The 27,943-nt window shown below is 34.7% G+C and overlaps 1 long non-coding RNA gene across 1 annotated transcript; it reads left to right on the forward strand.

Annotated features, from left to right (window-relative positions):
* Positions 1-577: 577 nt before the first annotated feature.
* On the forward strand, positions 578-24,475 carry LOC140819911 (uncharacterized). The gene is made up of 4 exons (XR_012115309.1): positions 578-979; positions 1,046-1,456; positions 1,585-1,715; positions 23,573-24,475. It is a non-coding gene; the product is annotated as an uncharacterized lncRNA (long non-coding RNA).
* Positions 24,476-27,943: the final 3,468 nt, after the last annotated feature.

Here is a 27,943-nt window from a genome sequence, read left to right on the forward strand (position 1 = left end):
GAGATTGACGCAGACGCAAACTCAATCGAACAAATGACTAATCAAAACCTGGTAATGTTACTTAAATATTAACATAGATCGACCCACAAATCATAATAGTCGACCAAACGAGGATTGATCCATTGGGTCGACCAACTGAAACGTGGTCGATTGGGTCGATCATTTTTTTTCAAGTGAATTGACTAATTTCAATAAATCGAAATAAACGTGATAGATAATTTGTCTTGAGGACGAGTCGGCGGAAAAAAGATTTAGAGTCGACTGAAATGAGAATGAATACATAGCTAGACAAAAACTTGTGTGAGACGGTCTCACGGGTCGTATTTGTGAGACGGATCTCTTATTTGGGTTATCCATGAAAAAGTATTATTTTTTATGCTAAGAGTACTACTTTTTATTGTGAATATGGGTAGGGTTGACCCGTCTCACAGATTAAAATCCATGAGACGGTCTCACATGAGACTCACACACATAGCTAAGGCTTTCTAAATAAAATTTAATGATATATTTATGTTTAAACAAAAAGACATTTATATAAATTGAGTTCTGAATTTTTTTAAATAAGTCATCGCACCAGAATCCTTCTCTTCCCCACCGATCGGCGTCCGCTGAAAACACAAATTTCGGATGTTTAAGTACGGCACAACAGCGGCCGCAAACCCGCCACCTCCGTCTCCGGTGCCACACTCTTCAAAAGATTGGAAGGGCGAGTTGTTTAGGAAATGCACAAGTACCTGCAATCAATTGGATCTATTGCGACACAGTTGTGTCGCATACTCCATCATAGGAAACCGGAAGCCATTCAATTGATATTTTTAGAGGTGAAAAATCAGATATGTCCGTTGATGTTCGATCGATTTGGTAGCTCTGCAATTCTCTGTCTTTGCGGAGTCTGCGACGATCAACAGATGAACCAGATGGTTTCTTCGCTCACCGCTGATGCCCATATACTCATGCTTGTCTGTCTCAACTCTAACGGGTATGTACGTTAACTTTCAGCTAATATATGCTGATTTCTGAATTTTCGTGTTTTTTTTTTTTGCAGATTTAAGGCCGTGTTGGAGTTTGTCGAGCGTCTCAGGACCCAAAACAAATGTCTGATGTGATATCCACCTTGCTACCCCTCATGGCTCGGCTCGTAAAGCACCAGTTTGGTTACAACGTTATCGGCCATTTCTTCCGTATCTTTCCCAAGCACGCAAAAGAAACTCAAGTATTTGTTGTAGAATTAATTATTCCTTGTTTTTTTTTTTTTAATATTTTACCATATTTCACTTGTGTTTTTCCCAGCCAATACTCGATTGCTATAGCTGATATTTTTTTCGAAATGGCCACCGATCGATATGGACATCGCTTACTAAGGGAACTCCTCTGATCAGAAGTCTTTCTACTGGAATGCCGACCGAGTAGTATTCTGTCAAAACTAATAGCAGATGTCTCATGATTACAAGCTAATGTAAGTAAATTTTCCCGTCTTAGGCCACGTTTCTTACCTTGATTTGTTAAGGAGAATTGGTGGGATAACGAATATTATTGTTTTTTTTTTTATTTAATTTGCTGGTATGAACTGATATTGGTTTGCAGGGTGTTTGTCTTACAAAGGTACCGAAGATAAAATTTATGGTAATAATTGGGGGAGCTAAGTTCAGGAATCCGTCAGTGGTTGAAAAGGTATATTCATCTCTAATCCAACGCCCATCTGTTCACTTCTTTAGGTAATCCAATATAATTCTCTGTTTTCTTGCTTGTTGCTGAGTATTCTTTTCTTGCCTTGGATGATTTTGCTACCAAACGAAACAAGTCCAATATTTAATGTGAACTTTTCTATAACTTAAGAGTAAAATGGTAAGTCATTTTCTCTGCCATTCTCGTAAGCTGTAACAATCAATAATGAACCCGTGACATTGCCATTCAATGGACAACATCGTACCAGAGGAATAACTAAAATATTAATCTTTTGAATTTGGAAAAAGAATATTTTAATTAATAGAAGACTGTGCCTACTGTTCGCCCATGAAAGCACAATAAAGAAAAAAAATTAACTGTATGTGCCGACGAAGTACTGCGGCAATAAAAATAAGTTTGAAAATTTGGTCCTGCATTTGTTTAGTTTGTTTGTAAATTTAGTAATTTCTCTATGTTATTTTCACTTTTCATTATTCAGGTCTTTTAGGATAGGCATCATCTAATATTTGGGAATAAAATGTGTCACTACTTTGTCATATTAATCTTGGTAATTTTTTGGAAAATAGATGGGTTGTAAAAACAAAAACAAAAAAAGATTATAGGACAAATCAGCAATTTTATAAATTAAAATCAGTCGCTAGGCAAGGACCGAAAAGAAAAATCTTAATAATAACCAGAGGATAAAAAAGCAATATCGGGAGAATATAAAATCAATGAGTGAAGGAAGGAGATAAAGACAAGGTCTGGTGTGTTAATGTGACCATTCACCACAGAAAGGGGCCTAGGAAGGATAAAAGTTTTGATGAAATGTCAATATGTTGACATTAACTTTTTAGTTGTAAAATATTTTATACATGCTCAATGTCGATTATTATATATTTAAATAAGATATTTATGTAGATAACAAGATTGATCAGTGAAATTTTCATTCGGGATAGGCTGTATCATAATATTATATTTATACATGCTCAATGCCGATTATTATATATTTAAATAAGATTGATCACTGAAATTTTCATTCAGGAATCTTTCTTATTTGGTGAAAACAATTTTTTTCATAAAAAGACGTTTATAAAATTTTAATAACAAAACACTTATTTAACAGAAAACTGATAAGAGGAATCTTTCTTATTTTTCGTGTCCCATCACATGTCAAAATCAGAATTCTTTTTATTTTCTCACTTTAAATTTCCTATTTGCTGCACAAATGTCGTTGGAAATATGCAGTCTTTTCTTATTGTGTGGAAATTCACTTTCAACACCCGCTGGTGAAGCTTCATTTCTTCTTTGTTATCAAATCTGATTATTGTGTTCCTGTCACATATGTTTCTTTATTTAATTGAATCCAACTCAAGTGTATAAGCAAGCTTTCGCCATGTATTGTTGAAGACCGCAAGGTAAAAGGTGAAAAGATCGATGATCGGATAATATATTTGAAAGCTCATACTATTTTTTTTCTCTATTTTGTTTATCTGGTATAACCATGTTTCTTGTTTTCTGTTTCAAATTGTTTCTTCTAAATATAATTTTTGTTTGCTCGAAAGATATGTTCAAAAGATCATTATGTTTTTCTTTATTTCGTTGATCTCTTTTTTTACAATCTATTTTTGTTAGTAAATGAGTATTTTAACTTCTGAAATATTAAAGAAAAATATATTTCTTTTCAATTTTCTTTCTATCAGCACCAAATTCACCACTCATCAAAAAGATGATACACATATTTTCTACTATTATTTTCTTAATTTTAAGCATTATTGTAGTTTTTATGGGATTTTTTTTGTTTTTAAATTAAAAAAATTTAGTTCCAAGAACGATAAGTTGATTTGATCAGTTTCCTGTAGAGACACCAAGGACTATAAGTAAAACAAGTGGTAGTGGATCCAGTGGAAGTAAGATGCATCCATTTGGCTTGCCAGTTGTAGGGATCATGGAAAGAGATTCCAAGACTTCCGTATTGATAGATCTTGAAAGTTGTCTTGTCCTCAGCTGAAGAGTATCAAATCTGGGTTGTCACATAGTCGACGCTATAAAAGGATTGGTGTGGGAACCCAAACCTAATCCATATTCTTAATCATAATTAGGTTCATTTAATTCATCTGGGTCTAATTTTTTTTATTTTTTTAATTTGAAATATAATGCGGAAACGTAAAGTAATCAATCTGATATAAATATCAACATAAAGTACAAATCATGTACAACATATGTTTATCGCAACTAGAGTTCAGCCACTACATCAAGTACTGAAAGTCAATCTACTCTAAGTCCGGATCTCCACGCTAATCTTGAATCTCTCATTCTCTTCGTGACCCTGATCATGTCCCACCTGTTGTCATGCACACATACAAACAAGACAACAGCCGGATAACTCCGGTGAGAAATACATCCCAGTATAAACAATGTAACATGCGGTCATATAAAAACATATATAAAAGCATGAAACGCAGATTAATAACATGTATCAAATCTGAAAGACATGTATCGATATAAAGCTATAAATAAAACTCTGGACTCGTCATGTCAGACTCGACTATCCCGGTTCCTGGACATTGGTACGATATACCGAATTTCAGCGATAGGAATGAATCAACTCCTAAGCGACGTCGATATAAACCAAACATCCAGTGTCTTGGCGAATCAGCCGAAGACTTGGCACATCAGCCAATGACTAAGCACATCAGTCCATGACTCGACACCGGCTCTGCTATAATTTAATAGACTTAGTATATCAATCTCAAGAACTGCAAATATCAATGCAATATAATTCAGTATGTGATTTTGGGAAACTCAAGTTGAATCGAACTCGAGTTGTGCAATCCCGAATCAACATTGATTTATACCTTTCTTTCTGTCACTCTGGTTCTGTTGAAGTCTCGGATTCAATGCCTGTCAATACTCAATCTGGCAATGACAATATCGAATGTATCGTATCAATATACAACTCAGATCAATACTGGATATAATCAGAACTGAATCAAATTCTGTTTCAACAGCATAACTGTACCATCTCAATGTACCCAGCAATACAAATCAATAGATATCAATTCCCCCAACTCATAATCAATAACGATACAAATCTGATATCACATCTCAATCAAATCAACTCTGAAAAGCATAAAAATTCTATACGATATCCGTTCTTCAATCCGGTTTCGATTATATGATGTCTAACATATCAGAAACATCATATATGAATTATATCTGATTCCTTCGACATCATATTTTCAAAACATAATACAACGTAATAAAACTTACGTCCAGTTGAAGCTCTCGTCGTTAGAAACACGGTACTGCAGTCGGATTGAAAATCTAACGAGCGGATCTTGCGTAAATCACAAATCTATGAGGTGTAAAGGCATAAGGATTTTCAGCCGATTCTCTCTTCTCTTTCCACGTTTCTTAGGCTGGAAATGAAGTGTATATGTATATATATATCCCACTTGCATGTCTATGAAATGTGGCTCAAGAAGTTTAACCGAATGGCAAAATATTATTCAATGACCACATGCTTTCATAATATTATATTTATATTTCATCAAAGTTTCATTGTAGGCCAAAAACCAGTGTCGTCCGATACGATGAGCAAATTAACGGGAGGTTCGTTTTTTTGGGCTCAAGTCGCAAAGTCCTCCAACATTTTGTGGTCTGCTGCATCTTTCCCTGTATCAAAAAAATAACAGCCATCAAATTAAAATTAATATATATATATGTATATATATATATATGTATGTATATATATATATATATGTATATATATATATATATGTATGTATATATATATATATATGTATATATATATATATGTATATATATATATATATATATATGAAAATACGAGTACCTATGTGCTCAATGTGTGACAATATAATTCCGCTTGTTGTAATGTTTTTGTATGTGTTTTGGACATACTTTTGACTCCGTATATGCATTGATATTTATATATCTGCTACTGTACCCCAATTCTCTAAGAACATTGACTATGTAACAACTCAAACTTGATATGTTTTTGCCGGAGACATCACAATTTTCAAGGTCTATCCATACATAAATTTTGGCGTCTTTCTCCTCGATCCCCGCAAGTGTCAAACCGCTTTGATGCTTTTCACTGCGACTAAATTTGCCGCTTGGATGCTTCTTACTACGACTAGATCCACTGCCACTTGCTCTGCTCAATTTCCCGTAGAGTCACAAGGAACCATGAGCATAGCAAGTTGCAGTGGATCTACTCGCAGTGAGAAGCAACCGAGCGTCAAATCTAGTCGCAGTTAAAAGCATCCAAGCAGTTTGCCACTTGCGGAGATCGAGGAAAAGGACTCCAAAATTTCTGTATGGATAGACTTTGAAAACTGCCATGTCCCCGTAAAAAACATATCAAGTTTAAGTTGTCACAGAGTCAAGGTTCTTAGAGAATTGGGGTATAGTAGCTGAGTTATAACCATCAATGCATATGCGGACATCAAAAGTATGTCCAAAACACATACAAAAATATTACAACAAAGAGGAATTACATTGTCACACATTGAGCACATATGTACTTTTATTTTCATATATATATTGATTTTAATTTGGTGGCTGTTATTTATTTGATACAGGGAAATATGTGGCAGACCACAAAATGTTGGAGGACTTTGCGACTTGAGCCCAAAAAAAAGAACCTCCCGTTAATTTGTTTATCGTATCGAGCGACACTGGTTTTTGGCCTACAATGAAAACTTTTAGATATTATAAGTATAATATTATGATGGCATGTAGTCCTTCCAAGTACAGAAACTATCCTTTAGCTAATACTGTCATGTGCTGGAATTAGTTAGTGATAGAAAATTTGTTCTCTGCCCAAATAGAATTATACTAGTAAATTTGTTGTAATATTTACATTTATTTCTTGAAATTCGGTTAAATGTAGTTTTCTTGAACTTCCATATGAATCTTGTCATTCAATACTTGTGAATCGAAATGATGATTCCGTTGTATTGAATGACAAAATTCATTCAAAACAATGAAATTTAACCAAAAATTTCAAGAAGTAAAGGTAAATATCACAACAAAATTACTAGAAAAATTCTATTTGAGCAGGGTATAAATTTTCTAGCACCAACTGATTCCAACAGATGATGATGTTTGCTATAGGATACTTTCGGAACTTGGAATGACCACATGCTATCATAATATTATATTTATATTTCATCAAAGTTTTCATTGTAGACAAAAAACCAGTGTCGTCCGATACGATGAGCAAATTGACGCGAGGTTCGTTTTTTTGGGCTCAAGTCGCAAAGTCCTCCAACATTTTGTGGTCTGCTGCATCTTTCCCTGTATCAAATAAATAACAGCCATCAAATTAAAATCAATATATATATATATATATATATATATATATATATATATATATGAAAATACGAGTACATATGTGCTCAATGTGTGACAATGTAATTCCGCTTTGTTGTAATGCTTTTGTATGTGTTTTGGAGATACTTTTGACTTCGTATATGCATTGATGGTTATATCTCTGCTACTGTACCCCAATTCTCTAAGAACCTTGACTATGTAACAACTCAAACTTGATATGTTTTTGCCGGGGACAGAACAGTTTTCAAGGTCTATCCATACAGAAATTTTGGCGTCTTTCTCCTCGATCCCCGCAAGTGGCAAACCGCTTGGATGCTTTTCACTGCGACTAGATTTGCCGCTTAATTGCTTATCACTGCGACTAGATCCACTGCCACCTGCTCTGCTCAATTTCCCGTAGAGTCACAAGGAACCATGAGCATAACAAGTAGCAGTGGATCTAGTCGCAGTGAGAAGCAACCGAGCGTCAAATCTAGTCGCAGTTAAAAGCATCCAAGCGGTTTGCCACTTGCGGGGATCGAGGAGAAAGACGCCAAAATTTCTGTATGGATAGACCTTGAAAACTGTCATGTCCCCGGCAAAAACATATCAAGTTTGAGTTGTCACATAGTCAAGGTTCTTAGAGAATTGGGGTACAGTAGCTGAGTTATAACCATAAATGCATATGCGGACATCAAAAGTATGTCCAAAACACATACAAAAATAATACCACAAAGCGGAATTACATTGTCAAACATTGAGCACATATGTACTTTTATTTTCATATATATATATATTGATTTTAATTTGGTGGCTGTTATTTATTTGACACAGGGAAATATGTGGCAGACCACAAAATGTTGGAGGATTTTGCGACTTGAGCCCAAAAAAAGAACCACCCGTTAATTTGTTTATCGTATCGAGCGACACTGGTTTTTGGCCTACAATGAAAACTTTCAGATATTATAAATATAATATTATGATGGCATGTAGTCCTTCCAAGTACAGAAACTATCCTCTAGCTAATACTGTCATGTGCTGGAATTAGTTAGTGATAGAAAATTTGTTCCCTGCCCAAATAGAATTATACTAGTAAATTTGTTGTAATATTTACATTTATTTCTTGAAATTCGGTTAAATGTAGTTGTCTTGAACTTCCATATGAATCTTGTCATTCAATACTTGTGAATCGAAATGATGATTCCGTTGTATTTAATGACAAAATTCATTCAAAACAATGAAATTTAACCGAAAATTTCAAGAAGTAAAGGTAAATATCACAACAAAATTACTAGAAAAATTCTATTTGAGCAGGATATAAATGTCATAGCACCAACTGATTCCAACAGATGATGATGTTTGCTATAGGATACTTTCGGAACTTGGAATGACAACATGCTATCATAATATTATATTTATATTTTATCAAAGTTTTCATTGTAGGCCAAAAACCATTGTCGTCCGATACGATGAGCAAATTGACGCGAGGTTCGTTTTTTTGGGCTCAAGTCGCAAAGTCCTCCAACATTTTGTGGTCTGCTGCATCTGTCCCTGTATCAAATAAATAACAGCCATCAAATTAAAATCAATATATATATATATATATATGAAAATACGAGTAAATATGTGCTCAATGTGTGACAATGTAATTCCGCTTTGTTGTAATGCTTTTGTATGTGTTTTGGAGATATTTTTGACTTCGTATATGCATTGATGGTTATATCTCTGCTACTGTACCCCAATTCTCTAAGAACCTTGACTATGTCACAACTCAAACTTGATATGTTTTTGGAGGGGACAGGACAGTTTTCAAGGTCTATCCATACAGAAATTTTGGCGTCTTTCTCCTCGATCCCCGCAAGTGGCAAACCGCTTGGATTCTTTTCACTGCGACTAGATTTGCCGCTTGGATGCTTCTCACTGCGACTAAATCCACTGCCACTTGCTCTGCTCAATTTCCCGTAGAGTCACAAGGAACCATGAGCATAGCGAGTGACAGTGGATCTAGTCGCAGTGAGAAGCAACCGAGCGTCAAATCTAGTCGCAGTTAAAAGCATCCAAGCGGTTTGCCACTTGCGGGGATCGAGGAGAAAGACGCCAAAATTTCTGTATGGATAGGCCTTGAAAACTGTCCTGTCCCCGGCAAAAACATATCAAGTTTGAGTTGTCACATAGTCAAGGTTCTTAGAGAATTGGGGTACAGTAGCTGAGTTATAACCATAAATGTATATGCGGACATCAAAAGTATGTTCAAAACATCATACAAAAATAATACCACAAAGCGGAATTACATTGTCAAACATTGAGCACATATGTACTTTTATTTTCATATATATATATATATTGATTTTAATTTGGTGGCTGTTATTTATTTGACACAGGGAAATATGTGGCAGACCACAAAATTTTGGAGGATTTTGCGACTTGAGCCCAAAAAAAGAACCTCCCGTTAATTTGTTTATCGTATCGAGCGACACTGGTTTTTGGCCTACAATGAAAACTTTTAGATATTATAAATATAATATTATGATGGCATGTAGTCCTTCCAAATACAGAAACTATCCTCTAGCTAATACTGTCATGTGCTGGAATTAGTTAGTGATAGAAAATTTGTTTCCTTCTCAAATAGAATTATACTAGTAAATTTGTTGTAATATTTACATTTATTTTCTTGAAATTCGGTTAAATGTAGTTGTCTTGAACTTCCATATGAATCTTGTCATTCAATACTTGTGAATCGAAATGATGATTCCGTTGTATTTAATGACAAAATTCATTCAAAACAATGAAATTTAACCAAAAATTTCAAGAAGTAAAGGTAAATATCACAACAAAATTACTAGAAAAATTCTATTTGAGCAGGGTATAAATTTTCTATCACCAACTGATTCCAACAGATGATGATGTTTGCTATAGGATACTTTCGGAACTTGGAATGACCACATGCTATCATAATATTATATTTATATTTCATCAAAGTTTTCATTGTAGACAAAAAACCAGTGTCGTCCGATACGATGAGCAAATTGACGCGAGGTTCGTTTTTTTGGGCTCAAGTCGCAAAGTCCTCCAAAATTTTGTGGTCTGCCGCATCTTTCTCTGTATCAAATAAATAACAGCCATCAAATTAAAATCAATATATATATATATATATGAAAATACGAATACCTATGTGCTCAATGTGTGACAATGTAATTCCGCTTTGTTGTAATGCTTTTGTATGTGTTTTGAACATACTTTTGACTCCGTATATGCATTGATGGTTATATCTATGCTACTGTACCCCAATTCTCTAAGAACCTTGACTATGTAACAACTCAAACTTGATATGTTTTTGGAGGGGACATGACAGTTTTCAAGGTCTATCCATACAGAAATTTTGGCGTCTTTCTCCTCGATCTGCGCAAGTGGCAAACCGCTTGGATGCTTTTCACTGCGACTAGATTTGCCGCTTGGATGCTTCTCACTGCGACTAGATCCACTGCCACTTTCTCTGCTCAATTTCCCGTAGAGTCACAAGGAACCATGAGCATAGCAAGTGGCAGTGGATCTAGTCGCAGTGAGAAGCAACCGAGCGTCAAATCTAGTCGCAGTTAAAAGCATCCAAGCGGTTTGCCACTTGCGGGGATCGAGGAGAAAGACGCCAAAATTTCTGTATGGATAGACCTTGAAAACTGTCCTGTCCCCGGCAAAAACATATCAAGTTTGAGTTGTCACATAGTCAAGGTTCTTAGAGAATTGGGGTACAGTAGCTGAGTTATAACCATCAATGCATATGCGGACATCAAAAGTATGTCCAAAACACATACAAAAAAAAATATACAACAAAGCGGAATTACATTGTCAAACATTGAGCACATATGTACTTTTATTTTCATATATATATATATATATATATTGATTTTAATTTGGTGGCTGTTATTTATTTGACACAGGGAAATATGTGGCAGACCACAAAATGTTGGAGGATTTTGCGACTTGAGCCCAAAAAAGAACCTCCCGTTAATTTATGTATCGTATCGAGCGACACTGATTTTTGGCCTACAATGAAAACTTTTAGATATTATAAATATAATATTATGATGGCATGTAGTCCTTCCAAGTACAGAAACTATCCTCTAGCTAATACTGTCATGTGCTGGAATTAGTTAGTGATAGAAAATTTGTTCCCTGCCCAAATAGAATTATACTAGTAAATTTGTTGTAATATTTACATTTATTTCTTGAAATTCGGTTAAATGTAGTTGTCTTGAACTTCCATATGAATCTTGTCATTCAATACTTGTGAATTGAAATGATGATTCCGTTGTATTGAATGACAAAATTCATTCAAAACAATGAAATTTAACCGAAAATTTCAAGAAGTAAAGGTAAATATCACAACAAAATTACTAGAAAAATTCTATTTGAGCAGGGTATAAATTTCATATCACCAACTGATTCCAACAGATGATGATGTTTGCTATAGGATACTTTCGGAACTTGGAATGACCACATGTTATCATAATATTATATTTATATTTCATCAAAGTTTTCATTGTAGACAAAAACCAGTGTCGTCCGATACGATGAGCAAATTGACGGGAGGTTCGTTTTTTTGGGCTCAAGTCGCAAAGTCCTCCAAAATTTTGTGGTCTGCCGCATCTTTCTCTGTATCAAATAAATAACAGCCATCAAATTAAAATCAATATATATATATATATATATGAAAATACGAATACCTATGTGCTCAATGTGTGACAATGTAATTCCGCTTTGTTGTAATGCTTTTGTATGTGTTTTGAACATACTTTTGACTCCGTATATGCATTGATGGTTATATCTATGCTACTGTACCCCAATTCTCTAAGAACCTTGACTATGTAACAACTCAAACTTGATATGTTTTTGGAGGGGACATGACAGTTTTCAAGGTCTATCCATACAGAAATTTTGGCGTCTTTCTCCTCGATCTGCGCAAGTGGCAAACCGCTTGGATGCTTTTCACTGCGACTAGATTTGCCGCTTGGATGCTTCTCACTGCGACTAGATCCACTGCCACTTGCTCTGCTCAATTTCCCGTAGAGTCACAAGGAACCATGAGCATAACAAGTGGCAGTGGATCTAGTCGCAGTGAGAAGCAACCGAGCGTCAAATCTAGTCGCAGTTAAAAGCATCCAAGCGGTTTGCCACTTGCGGGGATCGAGGAGAAAGACGCCAAAATTTCTGTATGGATAGACCTTGAAAACTGTCTTGTCCCCGACAAAAACATATCAAGTTTGAGTTGTAACATAGTCAAGGTTCTTAGAGAATTGGGGTACAGTAGCTGAGTTATAACCATCAATGCATATGCGGACATCAAAAGTATGTCCAAAACACATACAAAAAAAATATATACCACAAAGCGGAATTACATTGTCAAACATTGAGCACATATGTACTTTTATTTTCATATATATATATATATTGATTTTAATTTGGTGGCTGTTATTTCTTTGACACAGTGAAATATGTGGCAGACCACAAAATGTTGGAGGATTTTGCGACTTGAGCCCAAAAAAAGAACCTCCCGTTAATTTATGTATCGTATCGAGCGACACTGGTTTTTGGCCTACAATGAAAACTTTTAGATATTATAAATATAATATTATGATGGCATGTAGTCCTTCCAAGTACAGAAACTATCCTCTAGCTAATACTGTCATGTGCTGGAATTAGTTAGTGATAGAAAATTTGTTCCCTGCCCAAATAGAATTATACTAGTAAATTTGTTGTAATATTTACATTTATTTCTTGAAATTCAGGTTAAATGTAGTTGTCTTGAACTTCCATATGAATCTGGTCATTCAATACTTGTGAATTGAAATGATGATTCCGTTGTATTGAATGACAAAATTCATTCAAAACAATGAAATTTAACCGAAAATTTCAAGAAGTAAAGGTAAATATCACAACAAAATTACTAGAAAAATTCTATTTGAGCAGGATATAAATGTCATAGCACCAACTGATTCCAACAGATGATGATGTTTGTTATAGGATACTTTCGGAACTTGGAATGACAACATGCTATCATAATATTATATTTATATTTCATCAAAGTTTTCATTGTAGACAAAAAACCAGTGTCGTCCGATACGATGAGCAAATTGACGGGAGGTTCGTTTTTTTGGGCTCAAGTCGCAAAGTCCTCCAAAATTTTGTGGTCTGCCGCATCTTTCCCTGTATCAAAGAAATAACAGCCATCAAATTAAAATCAATATATATATATATATATATATATATATATATATATATATATATGAAAATACGAATACCTATGTGCTCAATGTGTGACAATGTAATTCCGCTTTGTTGTAATGCTTTTGTATGTGTTTTGAACATACTTTTGACTCCGTATATGCATTGATGGTTATATCTATGCTACTGTACCCCAATTCTCTAAGAACCCTTGACTATGTAACAACTCAAACTTGATATGTTTTTGGAGGGGACATGACAGTTTTCAAGGTCTATCCATACAGAAATTTTGGCGTCTTTCTCCTCGATACCCGCAAGTGGCAAACCGCTTGGATGCTTTTCACTGCGACTAGATTTGCCGCTCGGTTGCTTCTCACTGCGACTAGATCCACTGCCACTTGTTCTGCTCAATTTCCCGTAGAGTCACAAGGAACCATGAGCATAGCAAGTGGCAGTGGATCTAGTCGCAGTGAGAAGCAACCGAGCGTCAAATCTAGTCGCAGTTAAAAGCATCCAAGCGGTTTGCCACTTGCGGGGATCGAGGAGAAAGACGCCAAAATTTTTGTATGGATAGACCTTGAAAACTGTCCTGTCCCCGGCAAAAACATATCAAGTTTGAGTTGTCACATAGTCAAGGTTCTTAGAGAATTGGGGTACAGTAGCTGAGTTATAACCATCAATGCATATGCGGACATCAAAAGTATGTCCAAAACACATACAAAAAAAAATATATTACAACAAAGCGGAATTACATTGTCAAACACTGAGCACATATGTACTTTTATTTTCATATATATATATATATATATATATATATATATATATATATATTGATTTTAATTTGGTGGCTGTTATTTCTTTGACACAGGGAAATATGTGGCAGACCACAAAATGTTGGAGGATTTTGCGACTTGAGCCCAAAAAAAGAACCTCCCGTTAATTTATGTATCGTATCGAGCGACACTGGTTTTTGGCCTACAATGAAAACTTTTAGATATTGTAAATATAATATTATGATGGCATGTAGTCCTTCCAAGTACAGAAACTATCCTCTAGCTAATACTGTCATGTGCTGGAATTAGTTAGTGATAGAAAATTTGTTCCCTGCCCAAATAGAATTATACTAGTAAATTTGTTGTAATATTTACATTTATTTCTTGAAATTCGGTTAAATGTAGTTGTCCTTGAACTTCCATATGAATCTTGTCATTCAATACTTGTGAATTGAAATGATGATTCCGTTGTATTGAATGACAAAATTCATTCAAAACAATGAAATTTAACCGAAAATTTCAAGAAGTAAAGGTAAATATCACAACAAAATTACTAGAAAAATTCTATTTGAGCATGATATAAATGTCATAGCACCAACTGATTCCAACAGATGATGATGTTTGCTATAGGATACTTTCGGAACTTGGAATGACCACATGCTATCATAATATTATATTTATATTTCATCAAAGTTTTCATTTTAGACAAAAAACTAGTGTCGTCCCATACGATGAGCAAATTGACGGGAGGTTCGTTTTTTTGGGCTCAAGTTGCAAAGTTCTCCAAAATTTTGTGGTCTGCCGCATCTTTTCCTGTATCAAAGAAATAACAGCCATCAAATTAAAATCAATATATAAATATATATATGAAAATACGAATACCTATGTGCTCAATGTGTGACAATGTAATTCCGCTTTGTTGTAATTCTTTTGTATGTGTTTTAAACATACTTTTGACTTCGTATATGCATTGATGGTTATATCTATGCTACTGTACCCCAATTCTCTAAGAACCTTGACTATGTAACAACTCAAACTTGATATGTTTTTGGAGGGGACATGACAGTTTTCAAGGTCTATCCATACAGAAATTTTGGCATCTTTCTCCTCGATCCCCGCAAGTGGCAAACCGCTTGGATGCTTTTCACTGCGACTAGATTTGCCGCTTGGATGCTTCTCACTGCGACTAGATCCACTGCCACTTGCTCTGCTCAATTTCCCGTAGAGTCACAAGGAACCATGAGCACAGCAAGTGACAGTGGATCTAGTCGCAGTGAGAAGCAACCGAGCGACAAATCTAGTCGGAGTGAAAAGCATCCAAGCGGTTTGCCACTTGCGGGGATCGAGGAGAAAGACACCAAAATTTCTGTATGGATAGACCTTGAAAACTGTCCTGTCCCCGGCAAAAACATATCAAGTTTGAGTTGTCACATAGTCAAGGTTCTTAGAGAATTGGGGTACAGTAGCTGAGTTATAACCATAAATGCATATGCGGACATCAAAAGTATGTTCAAAACTCATACAAAAATAATACCACAAAGCGGAATTACATTGTCAAACATTGAGCACATATGTACTTTTATTTTCATATATATATATATATATTGATTTTAATTTGGTGGCTGTTATTTATTTGACACAGGGAAATATGTGGCAGACCACAAAATGTTGGAGGATTTTGCGACTTGAGCCGAAAAAAAGAACCTCCCGTTAATTTGTTTATCGTATCGAGCGACACTGGTTTTTGGCTTACAATGAAAACTTTTAGATATTATAAATATAATATTATGATGGCATGTAGTCCTTCCAAGTACAGAAACTATCCTCTAGCTAATACTGTCATGTGCTTGAATTAGTTAGTGATAGAAAATTTGTTCCCTGTCCAAATAGAATTATACTAGTAAATTTGTTGTAATATTTACATTTATTTCTTGAAATTCGGTTAAATGTAGTTGTCTTGAACTTCCATATGAATCTGGTCATTCAATACTTGTGAATTGAAATGATGATTCCGTTGTATTGAATGACAAAATTCATTCAAAACAATGAAATTTAACCGAAAATTTCAAGAAGTAAAGGTAAATATCACAACAAAATTACTAGAAAAATTCTATTTGAGCAGGATATAAATGTCATAGCACCAACTGATTCCAACAGATGATGATGTTTGTTATAGGATACTTTCGGAACTTGGAATGACAACATGCTATCATAATATTATATTTATATTTCATCAAAGTTTTCATTGTAGACAAAAAACCAGTGTCGTCCGATACGATGAGCAAATTGACGGGAGGTTCGTTTTTTTGGGCTCAAGTCGCAAAGTCCTCCAAAATTTTGTGGTCTGCCGCATCTTTCCCTGTATCAAAGAAATAACAGCCATCAAATTAAAATCAATATATATATATATATATATATATATATATATATATATATATATATGAAAATACGAATACCTATGTGCTCAATGTGTGACAATGTAATTCCGCTTTGTTGTAATGCTTTTGTATGTGTTTTGAACATACTTTTGACTCCGTATATGCATTGATGGTTATATCTATGCTACTGTACCCCAATTCTCTAAGAACCCTTGACTATGTAACAACTCAAACTTGATATGTTTTTGGAGGGGACATGACAGTTTTCAAGGTCTATCCATACAGAAATTTTGGCGTCTTTCTCCTCGATACCCGCAAGTGGCAAACCGCTTGGATGCTTTTCACTGCGACTAGATTTGCCGCTCGGTTGCTTCTCACTGCGACTAGATCCACTGCCACTTGTTCTGCTCAATTTCCCGTAGAGTCACAAGGAACCATGAGCATAGCAAGTGGCAGTGGATCTAGTCGCAGTGAGAAGCAACCGAGCGTCAAATCTAGTCGCAGTTAAAAGCATCCAAGCGGTTTGCCACTTGCGGGGATCGAGGAGAAAGACGCCAAAATTTTTGTATGGATAGACCTTGAAAACTGTCCTGTCCCCGGCAAAAACATATCAAGTTTGAGTTGTCACATAGTCAAGGTTCTTAGAGAATTGGGGTACAGTAGCTGAGTTATAACCATCAATGCATATGCGGACATCAAAAGTATGTCCAAAACACATACAAAAAAAAATATATTACAACAAAGCGGAATTACATTGTCAAACACTGAGCACATATGTACTTTTATTTTCATATATATATATATATATATATATATATATATTGATTTTAATTTGGTGGCTGTTATTTCTTTGACACAGGGAAATATGTGGCAGACCACAAAATGTTGGAGGATTTTGCGACTTGAGCCCAAAAAAAGAACCTCCCGTTAATTTATGTATCGTATCGAGCGACACTGGTTTTTGGCCTACAATGAAAACTTTTAGATATTGTAAATATAATATTATGATGGCATGTAGTCCTTCCAAGTACAGAAACTATCCTCTAGCTAATACTGTCATGTGCTGGAATTAGTTAGTGATAGAAAATTTGTTCCCTGCCCAAATAGAATTATACTAGTAAATTTGTTGTAATATTTACATTTATTTCTTGAAATTCGGTTAAATGTAGTTGTCTTGAACTTCCATATGAATCTTGTCATTCAATACTTGTGAATTGAAATGATGATTCCGTTGTATTGAATGACAAAATTCATTCAAAACAATGAAATTTAACCGAAAATTTCAAGAAGTAAAGGTAAATATCACAACAAAATTACTAGAAAAATTCTATTTGAGCATGATATAAATGTCATAGCACCAACTGATTCCAACAGATGATGATGTTTGCTATAGGATACTTTCGGAACTTGGAATGACCACATGCTATCATAATATTATATTTATATTTCATCAAAGTTTTCATTTTAGACAAAAAACTAGTGTCGTCCCATACGATGAGCAAATTGACGGGAGGTTCGTTTTTTGGGCTCAAGTTGCAAAGTTCTCCAAAATTTTGTGGTCTGCCGCATCTTTTCCTGTATCAAAGAAATAACAGCCATCAAATTAAAATCAATATATATATATATATGAAAATACGAATACCTATGTGCTCAATGTGTGACAATGTAATTCCGCTTTGTTGTAATTCTTTTGTATGTGTTTTAAACATACTTTTGACTTCGTATATGCATTGATGGTTATATCTATGCTACTGTACCCCAATTCTCTAAGAACCTTGACTATGTAACAACTCAAACTTGATATGTTTTTGGAGGGGACATGACAGTTTTCAAGGTCTATCCATACAGAAATTTTGGCATCTTTCTCCTCGATCCCCGCAAGTGGCAAACCGCTTGGATGCTTTTCACTGCGACTAGATTTGCCGCTTGGATGCTTCTCACTGCGACTAGATCCACTGCCACTTGCTCTGCTCAATTTCCCGTAGAGTCACAAGGAACCATGAGCACAGCAAGTGACAGTGGATCTAGTCGCAGTGAGAAGCAACCGAGCGACAAATCTAGTCGGAGTGAAAAGCATCCAAGCGGTTTGCCACTTGCGGGGATCGAGGAGAAAGACACCAAAATTTCTGTATGGATAGACCTTGAAAACTGTCCTGTCCCCGGCAAAAACATATCAAGTTTGAGTTGTCACATAGTCAAGGTTCTTAGAGAATTGGGGTACAGTAGCTGAGTTATAACCATAAATGCATATGCGGACATCAAAAGTATGTTCAAAACTCATACAAAAATAATACCACAAAGCGGAATTACATTGTCAAACATTGAGCACATATGTACTTTTATTTTCATATATATATATATATTGATTTTATTTGGTGGCTGTTATTTATTTGACACAGGGAAATATGTGGCAGACCACAAAATGTTGGAGGATTTTGCGACTTGAGCCGAAAAAAAGAACCTCCCGTTAATTTGTTTATCGTATCGAGCGACACTGGTTTTTGGCCTACAATGAAATCTTTTAGATATTATAAATATAATATTATGATGACATGTAAGTCCTTCCAAGTACAGAAACTATCCTCTAGCTAATACTGTCATGTGCTTGAATTAGTTAGTGATAGAAAATTTGTTCCCTGTCCAAATAGAATTATACTAGTAAATTTGTTGTAATATTTACATTTATTTCTTGAAATTCGGTTAAATGTAGTTGTCTTGAACTTCATATGAATCTTGTCATTCAATACTTGTGAATCGAAATGATGATTCCGTTGTATTGAATGACAAAATTCATTCAAAACAATGAAATTTAACCGAAAATTTCAAGAAGTAAAGGTAAATATCACAACAAAATTACTAGAAAAATTCTATTTGAGCAGGATATAAATGTCATAGCACCAACTGATTCCAACAGATGATGATGTTTGCTATAGGATACTTTCGGAACTTGGAATGACCACATGCTATCATAATATTATATTATATTTCATCAAAGTTTTCATTGTAGGCCAAAAACCAGTGTCGTCCGATACGATGAGCAAATTGACGGGGGTTCGTTTTTTTGGGCTCAAGTCGCAAAGTCCTCCAAAATTTTGTAGTCTGCCGCATCTTTCCCTGTATCAAATAAATAACAGCCATCAAATTAAAATCAATATATATATATATATATATATATATATATATGAAAATACGAGTACATATGTGCTCAATGTGTGACAATGTAATTCCGCTTTGTTGTAATGCTTTTGTATGTGTTTTGGAGATACTTTTGACTTCGTATATGCATTGATGGTTATCTCTCTGCTACTGTACCCCAATTCTCTAAGAACCTTGACTATGTAACAACTCAAACTTGATATGTTTTTGCGAGGACAGATGACAGTTTTCAAGGTCTATCCATACAGAAATTTTGGCGTCTTTCTCCTCGATCCCCGCAAGTGGCAAACCGCTTTAGATGCTTTTCACTGCGACTAGATTTGCCGCTTGGATGCTTCTCACTGCGACCAGATTTGTCGCTTGCTATGCTCATGGTTCTTTGTGACTCTACGGGAAATTTATCAAATCGTAATAATGAACATAATCAAGAACTTATCGATCTTGGAACTAAGTTTTTTTAAAAAAAAATTAAAAACAAAAAATCCCATAAAGATCACAATAATGTCTAAAAATAAGAAAATAAGTGCTTCCTCTTCTTGATGTGTGGGGGATTTGGCGCTGATAGAAATAAAATTGAAAAGAAATAAATTTTGCTTTAATAATCCTTCGGAAGTTAAAATACTCATTTACTAACAAAAATAGATTGTAAAGAAAGAAATCAACGAAATAGAGAAAAAGAACAGAATGATCTTTTAAACATATTTTTCAAACAAACAAAAATAGATTTAGAAAAAATAATATAAAACAGAAAACAAGAAACATGATTACACCAAATAAACAGAATAGAGAAAAAAAGAACAATATGAGCTTTCAAACCCTTGCAAGAAGCAACAAGATTTAAACAAAATAAAAGAAACAGCCTGCCACGAAATTTAAAATACCACAAGTCGTCATACTCAAGAACAAGAAGCTGCTCAAATTGAGAGAATTTAATACATGAATGGATAGAATGTGTTTTTTTTTTTGTGGGTGGTTCTATTTTAGATAGATGATAGTTTTGCTTATAGATCCTCCACACATCAAGAAGAAGAAACACGTATTTTCTTATTTTAGGCATTATTGTGGTTTTTATGGGATTTTTTGTGTTTTTTTGTTTTTTTAAAAAAACTTAGTTCCATGATCGGTAAGTTCTTGATTATGTTCATTATTACGATTTGATCAATTTCCCGTAGAGTCACAAGTAACCATGAGCAGAGCAAGTGGCAGTGGATCTAGTCACACTGAGAAGCAACCGAGCGTCAAATCTAGTCGCAGTGAAAAGCATCCAAGCGGTTTGCCACTTGCGAGGATCGAGGAGAAGGACGCCAAAATTTCTGTATGGATAGACTTTGAAAACTGCCTTGTCCTCGGCAAAAAACATATCAAGTTTAAGTTGTCACATAGTCAAGGTTCTTAGAGAATTGGGGTACAACAACAGAGATATAACCATCAATGCATATGCGGACATCAAAAGTATGTCCAAAACACATACAAAAACATTACAACAAAGCGGAATTACATTATCACACATTGAGCACATATGTACTTTTATTTTCATATATATATATATATATATATATATATATATATATTGATTTTAAGTTGGTGGCTGTTAATTCTTTGATACAGGGAAAGATGTGGCAGACCACAAAATGTTGGAGGACTTTGCGACTTGAGCCCAAAAAACGACCTCCCGTTAATTTGTTTATCGTATCGGGCGACACTGGTTTTTGGCTTACAATGAAAACTTTTAAATATTATAAATAATTTATTATGATGGCATGTCGTCCTTACAAGTACAGAAACTATCCTCCAGCAAATACTGTCATGTGCTGTAATTAGTTAGTGATAGAAAATTTGTTCCCTGCCCAAATAGAATTATACTAGTAAATTTGTTGTAATATTTACATTTATTACTTGAAATTCGGTTAAATTTAGTTGTCTTGAACTTCAATATGAATCTTGTCATTCAATACTTGTGAATTGAAATGATGATTCTGTTGTATTGAATGACAAAATTCATTCAAAACAATGAAATTTAACCGAAAGTATCTTATAGCAAACATCATCATCTGCTGCAATCAGTTGGTGCTAGGAAATTTATACTCTGCTCAAATAGAATTTTTCTAGTAAATTTGTTGTTATATTTCCCTTTACTTCTTGAAATTTTCGGTTAAATTCCATTGTTTTGAATGAATTTTGCCATTCAAAACAACTGGAATCATCATTTCAATTCACAAGTATTGAGTGACAAGATTCATATTGAAGTTCAAGACAACTAAATTTAACCGAATTTCAAGAAGTAAATGTAAATATTAAACAAATTTACTAGTATAATTCTATTTGGGCAGGGAACAAATTTTCTATCACTAACTAATTCCAGCACATGACCGTATTTGCTGGAGGATAGTTTCTTTACTTGGAAGGACGACATGCCATCATAATATTATATTTATAATATCTAAAAGTTTTCATTGTAGGCCAAAACCCGTGTCTCCCGATATGATTAGCAAATTAACGGGAGGTTCGTTTTTTTGGGCCCAAATTCCAAAGTCCTGTAACATTTTGTGGTCTGTCGCATTTAAAGAAATGATGACCATTTAAAATCAACATTAAAAAATAACGAAAAATGAATATGAAAACATGCATACTTATGTGCTCAACGTGTGACAATGTAATTCTGCTTTGTTGTAGTGCTTTTGTATTATTTTCAGGGATACGATTGATGTTTGCATATGCATTGATGAATTTATCTCTGCTGCAGTACACCAATCCTCTTAGAGCGTCGACTATGTGACATCACATTTTTGATACTCTTCGGCTGGGACATGACAACTTTCAAGCTCTATCCATACAGAAATCTTGACAACTCTTTCCATGATCTCCGCAACTGGCAAGCCACATGAATGCATCTCACACTAGATCCACTACCACTTGCTTTACTCATAGTTTTTTGTGTCTGCACGGAAGTTAAATACGCAATTACTAACAAAAATAGATTGTAAAGAAAGAAATCAACGAAATAAAAAATAAAGAACATAATGATCTTTAAAACATATTCTTCGAACCAACAAAAATAGATTTAGAAGAAATAACATGAAACAGAAAACAAGAAACATGGTTATAACAGATAAACAAAATAGAGAAAAAGAACAGAATTAACTTTCAAATATATTATTCGATCATCGATCTTTTCAATTTTTAACTTGCGTATCTTCTTTAATCTATGGCCAAAATTTGCCGCTCATGCACTTGAGTTGAATTCAATTAAATAAAGAATCACATGTGATAGGATTTTGATAACAAAGAAGCTTCACCAACGGGTGCTGAAAGTGAACACATTAAGAGAAGACTGCATATTTCCAACGCATCAAAGGAGAAATTTAAAGTGAGAAAATAGAGAGAGTTCTGATTTTGACAAAAAAAAATAAGAAAGATTCCTGGAAATCCATCTTATGAGTTTTGGGTGAAACAAGTTTTTTGGTTATTAATATTTTATTTACGTCTTTTTTATGAAAAAAATTGTTTCACCAAATAAGAAAGATTCCTGAAAACAATTTTTTTCATAAAAAATCGTTTAAATCAACTCATGTGATAAGAAAAATTGTCTTTCTTAATTGATCTTTGATGAAATCATTCGTGGAATCTACTCATGTGATGAGAAAAATTGTCTTTATCTCTTTCTTAAATAAAATTGTTAAGAAAATCGATAAAATTTTAGTTTAGAAAATTTTACTGAATAATGAAAAGTGAAAATAATATAACGAAATTACTAAATTTACAAGACAAACTAAAAAAATGTAGTATCAAATTTTCAACCTCATTGTTTTCATAATGAATGGCAGAGTAAATTGATTATTAAAGCATGTCACGGGTTCATTGATTGTTAAAGCTTGCCCATACACTTGAGTTGGATTCGATTAAATAAAGGATCACGTGACAGGAACACAATGATCAGACTTTGATGGAACGTAACAAAGAAGAAATGGTGAACACATGTATTATCTCGTTTCCTATCACATGAGTAGTTTGACATGTACAATAATAGATCATTGCCAGAGCCTCCGTCGGCCGAAGATATCAATTCCATGTTCATCGACATTGTTGGTAGGGTGAATCTTTAGAGGGTTTATGGCATCGGCTCAGTCACAACCGTGGTTAACAATTGCGATCGTGGAGGTCACCGTTCCAGTTCTCATGACATTTCGCGGAACGGTCACGGCACGAATATGTTTAAAAAATTACTATAAATTGAAAATATTTAATAATATGTAAATCAAAATAAATATCATTTAAATAGATTATTTGAAAACAAGATGGTAAATATATTTTTTAAATTTTATTAGCATCTTATTGAATCACAAAACATATCTTATTATATATCGAAATTTCCACAACCCTCTCAAAATTAAAATATATTATTAAGAAAGTTTTGGTTTATAATCAATTAAATTTTTGAAATTTTTTTTGTCACGTCCCGAAACCGAGACGTGCCATCGGCGTTGTTTAACAATTTGTAATCAGTGTAACAACAAGCCACGTAGTACATCAAATATTCAAAAGTCAGTCTATTATATAAATCAATAATCGTCTTTACAATGCGATATAAAACGAAATGCGGAAGCGTAAAATACGATAATCTAACTTAAAGATAGAATAATAAGACTGGTTTTGAATCGGATCACCATCCCCAAAAGTATTCTTGTTCTTTATCTTCGATTTGTTCCTCGTTCTTATATGGGGTGGTAATGTAAGGGGTGAGTACTTGGGAAATACTCAGTAAATGGGGGCCAAAGGGTAGGAGAAATCACACCTTCCAGCAGCATTTCAGCAACTCATTCTTGTCCATTTTCGAAGCACCCCATTAGCCGAATTCTTGTCCGGTTCGACGCAGTCCAGCAGCATTCGTGTCCGAATTTTAGTTGTCTTTCCCTCAACTCTTTGATGATTATCGTCAAGTAAGTGAGCTTTTGCTATACTCTTACGTACACTTGCATTTCATAAGTGTGTGTATATATATATATATATATATATATATATATATATATATATATATATATACAACGACATACTTGTTTTTCGTAGATATGTCCACATTTGCTTAAAAATGCATTATGTATGTTTCTTGAACTTCGATCGGCATGATATCTTCGTTCCTATTTGTTATGAACATTTTTGAACAATTTGTTGTTGAATATTAGTTATAATATTTGAAAGCAGATTTGAAATATTTGAAATGCACTGTAATGATTCGAATTAGAAATGACAAGGAAATTACGACATTTGATATGTTTTGTTTAAGGCCATGATGCGGTGGCTGATCAGTAAACCATGACCCTAGAGGATATGATCAGTAAACCATGAAAAGGATATGATTTGAAGTGCTATGTTTGTATCTTGTTCGTATTCGATTCAACATGCTTATGATTGAAATTATGATAACGTATTCGTATAATTATCACCTTGATATTTATCATGTCCGATCGGCTCCCATTTACTGAGTATTTCCCAAGTACTCACCTCTTACATTACCAACCCAGATAAGAACGAAGAACAAATCGAAGATAAAGAACAAGAATACTTTTGGGGATGGTGATCCGATTCAATACCAGTCTTATTATTCTATCTTTAAGTTAGATTACCGTATTTTACGCTTCCGCATTTCATTTTATATCGCATTGTAAAGACGATTATTGATTTATGTAATAGACTGGCTTTTGGATATTTGATGTACTACGTGGCTTGTTGTTACACGATTATAAATTGTTAAACAACGCCGATGACACGTCTTGGTTTCGGGGTGTGACATTTAAGTGGTATCAGAGCCGTCAGGTTCATAATCCGGCCTGGGGATTTCGAAAGACAAAGTTTGACGAAGTTAGATTTTGGAAAAAACTTAGTCATTCATGTCCACCCCAATTTTAGATTTGAAAATTGGGACTTCCCATAGGAAACTCAAGAATTCGATTCCATTAATTATTCTGAATTGATGTCGACGTATAATATTCAAAGAATACGTAAATTCTCGAATTTTCCATCTTTGAACCCATTCTGAATCAAATCTCGAATGAGATGACTATGAAATTTACCGTTTGATGTTTATTCACGACCTTATCATTTTGTAAGCCTTTCCATCTGTTTTTATTTCAGGAAATGACTTCAAATTCTTCTATGCCTCGCACTCAAACCACGGCTCGCATGAGTGTTATACTAGTCTCTGACACGGACACCATCATTAAGGACCTCCGAGCATCTTTCGTCCGAGAACAGAAAGACAACGGGAAACTAATTGCAACTCTACATACTCTGCAAAAATAAAAGTACGAGCTGGAGGAACAGAAAGCTCATCTCCAGGCTCTCTTGGAGCAGACCTCTTTTATAGCGGTCTAACGACATCAGCAAGATGCAGTGATCATTCAAGAACTGCAAGATTCGGTGCAGCATCTGAATATGCATAATGAACACTTACAAAATGTAATGCCCGAGATTTAATATCGTATTAAATTACGATTATTGATTTTTAATCGAGACGATTATGAAATGGCTAACCGAAACACGAATTGAAAGTGTGCATATGAGATTGTTGGTGCGAGAGCCGAAGGTCTCGCGCATATGCGCGAAGAGTAGGCGCGCATATGCGCGAGCTGTGCAGAAACCAAGGTGCCAAAGTCGAACCTTGCGCGCACATGCGCAACGTAAAGCACGCACATGCGTAATAGGTCCAGTGAGGTTGGCGTATATGCGCCGAATGAGGCGCGCATATGCGCGAGTGTAGTTGGGCACGAGACAGTAGGTCTCGCGCATATGCGCGGCGATGGGGCGCGCATATGCGCGAGCTGCCGAGAAGTCAAGCAACGAGACCAATAGGTCTCGCACATATGCACCGATGATGTCGCTCATATGCGCGAGACGTGTAATATGTGGGATGAGCCACTCGTCCTTGTGCATGTACGAGGATATATATATATATATATATATATATATATATATATATATATATACATATATATACAAACGAATTCTTCATTATTCAGAAGAAAGAATCGAGAAAAAGGTTTCTGAAAAAGGGTTGAAAATCCTTACGCCTTTTGTGAGAAATCCGTCTATCCGATTTTGAATCCGACTTCGGTATTGAGTTCCTATCGACGTAGGCTACAACTGGACGTAAGTTTTGCTACGTTTTGATATGATTTGAGATTATGGTATTGTCAGAATATGATATGATTCATATATGATGTTCTTAGCATATTAGACATCGTATAATCGAAACCGGATTGAAGAACAAATACCATATGGAATTGTTATGATTTTCAAAGTTGTTTTGGAGTTGATTTGATATCAGAATTGACTTGTTATCGATTATGAGATATTAGAATTAATATCTGATTGATATGGTATTGTTGGGTATATTGATATTATACCGTTATGCCATCGATATTGAATTAGGTTGAGTATTGAGCAGAACAGATTTGATTTGAGTGGTGTATTGATATTATACTCCTCGATATTGTTCTTGTCGGATTGAATATTGACAGGCTTGGGGTTCGAGACTTCGACCGAGTCAGAATATCAGAAAGAAAGGTATAAATTAATGTTGAGTTGGGATTGCACAACTCGAGTGAGGTTTGACTTGAGTATCCCTAAATCACATACTTAGTTTATTGCATTGATATTTGTAATTGATAAGATTGATGTTGTAGTCTATTGATTTATAGCCACTGCATGTGTTGACTACTGAATTGTTTAGTCATTGGCTGATTCGCCTAGTCACCGGCTGATTCGTCTGGTTATTGGCTGACTCGTCTAGTTATTGACTGATTCGTCTAAACTTTGGCTGATTCACTTAATTACTGGCTGATTCGTCTAGTTATTGGCTGATTCGATTAATTCTTGACTGATTCGTCAATTCTGCGGCTGTTTCGCCCAGACAATGGATATATGAATTATATCGATGCCTTGTAGGGATTGATTCATTCCTATCGTCTGAGATTCAATATAATTTGCAATATCCAGACATCGGGATCCCTAGGTTAGAGTTGAGTCGAGTCTGAGACGACGCATTATTTGAGTCGAGTTTGAGTCTGAGTATGATTCATTGTTTGATATTAATTTATGTTTCTGATTTGATACATGTTATTAATATTTATTATATGCTTCTGTATATGCTTTTATATGATGCATGTATACATTGTTTATACTGAGATGTATTTCTCACCGGAGTTATCCGGCTGTTGTCTTGTTTTGTATGTATGCATGACGACAGGTGGGGCTGGATCAGGGTCAAGAAGAGGATGAGAAAAGACAGTTAGCGTGGAGATCCGGACTTAGGAGTATATCTGTTACATCACCTGAGATATAGTGAAGAAACAGTAGTTATTATGATTTACGATTATACATGACTTGTATTTAGATCTTGTAAATGAAATAAGA

The sequence above is a fragment of the Primulina eburnea genome, chromosome 18 (assembly GCF_022965805.1).
Source record: "Primulina eburnea isolate SZY01 chromosome 18, ASM2296580v1, whole genome shotgun sequence".
Taxonomy (NCBI): domain Eukaryota; kingdom Viridiplantae; phylum Streptophyta; class Magnoliopsida; order Lamiales; family Gesneriaceae; genus Primulina; species Primulina eburnea.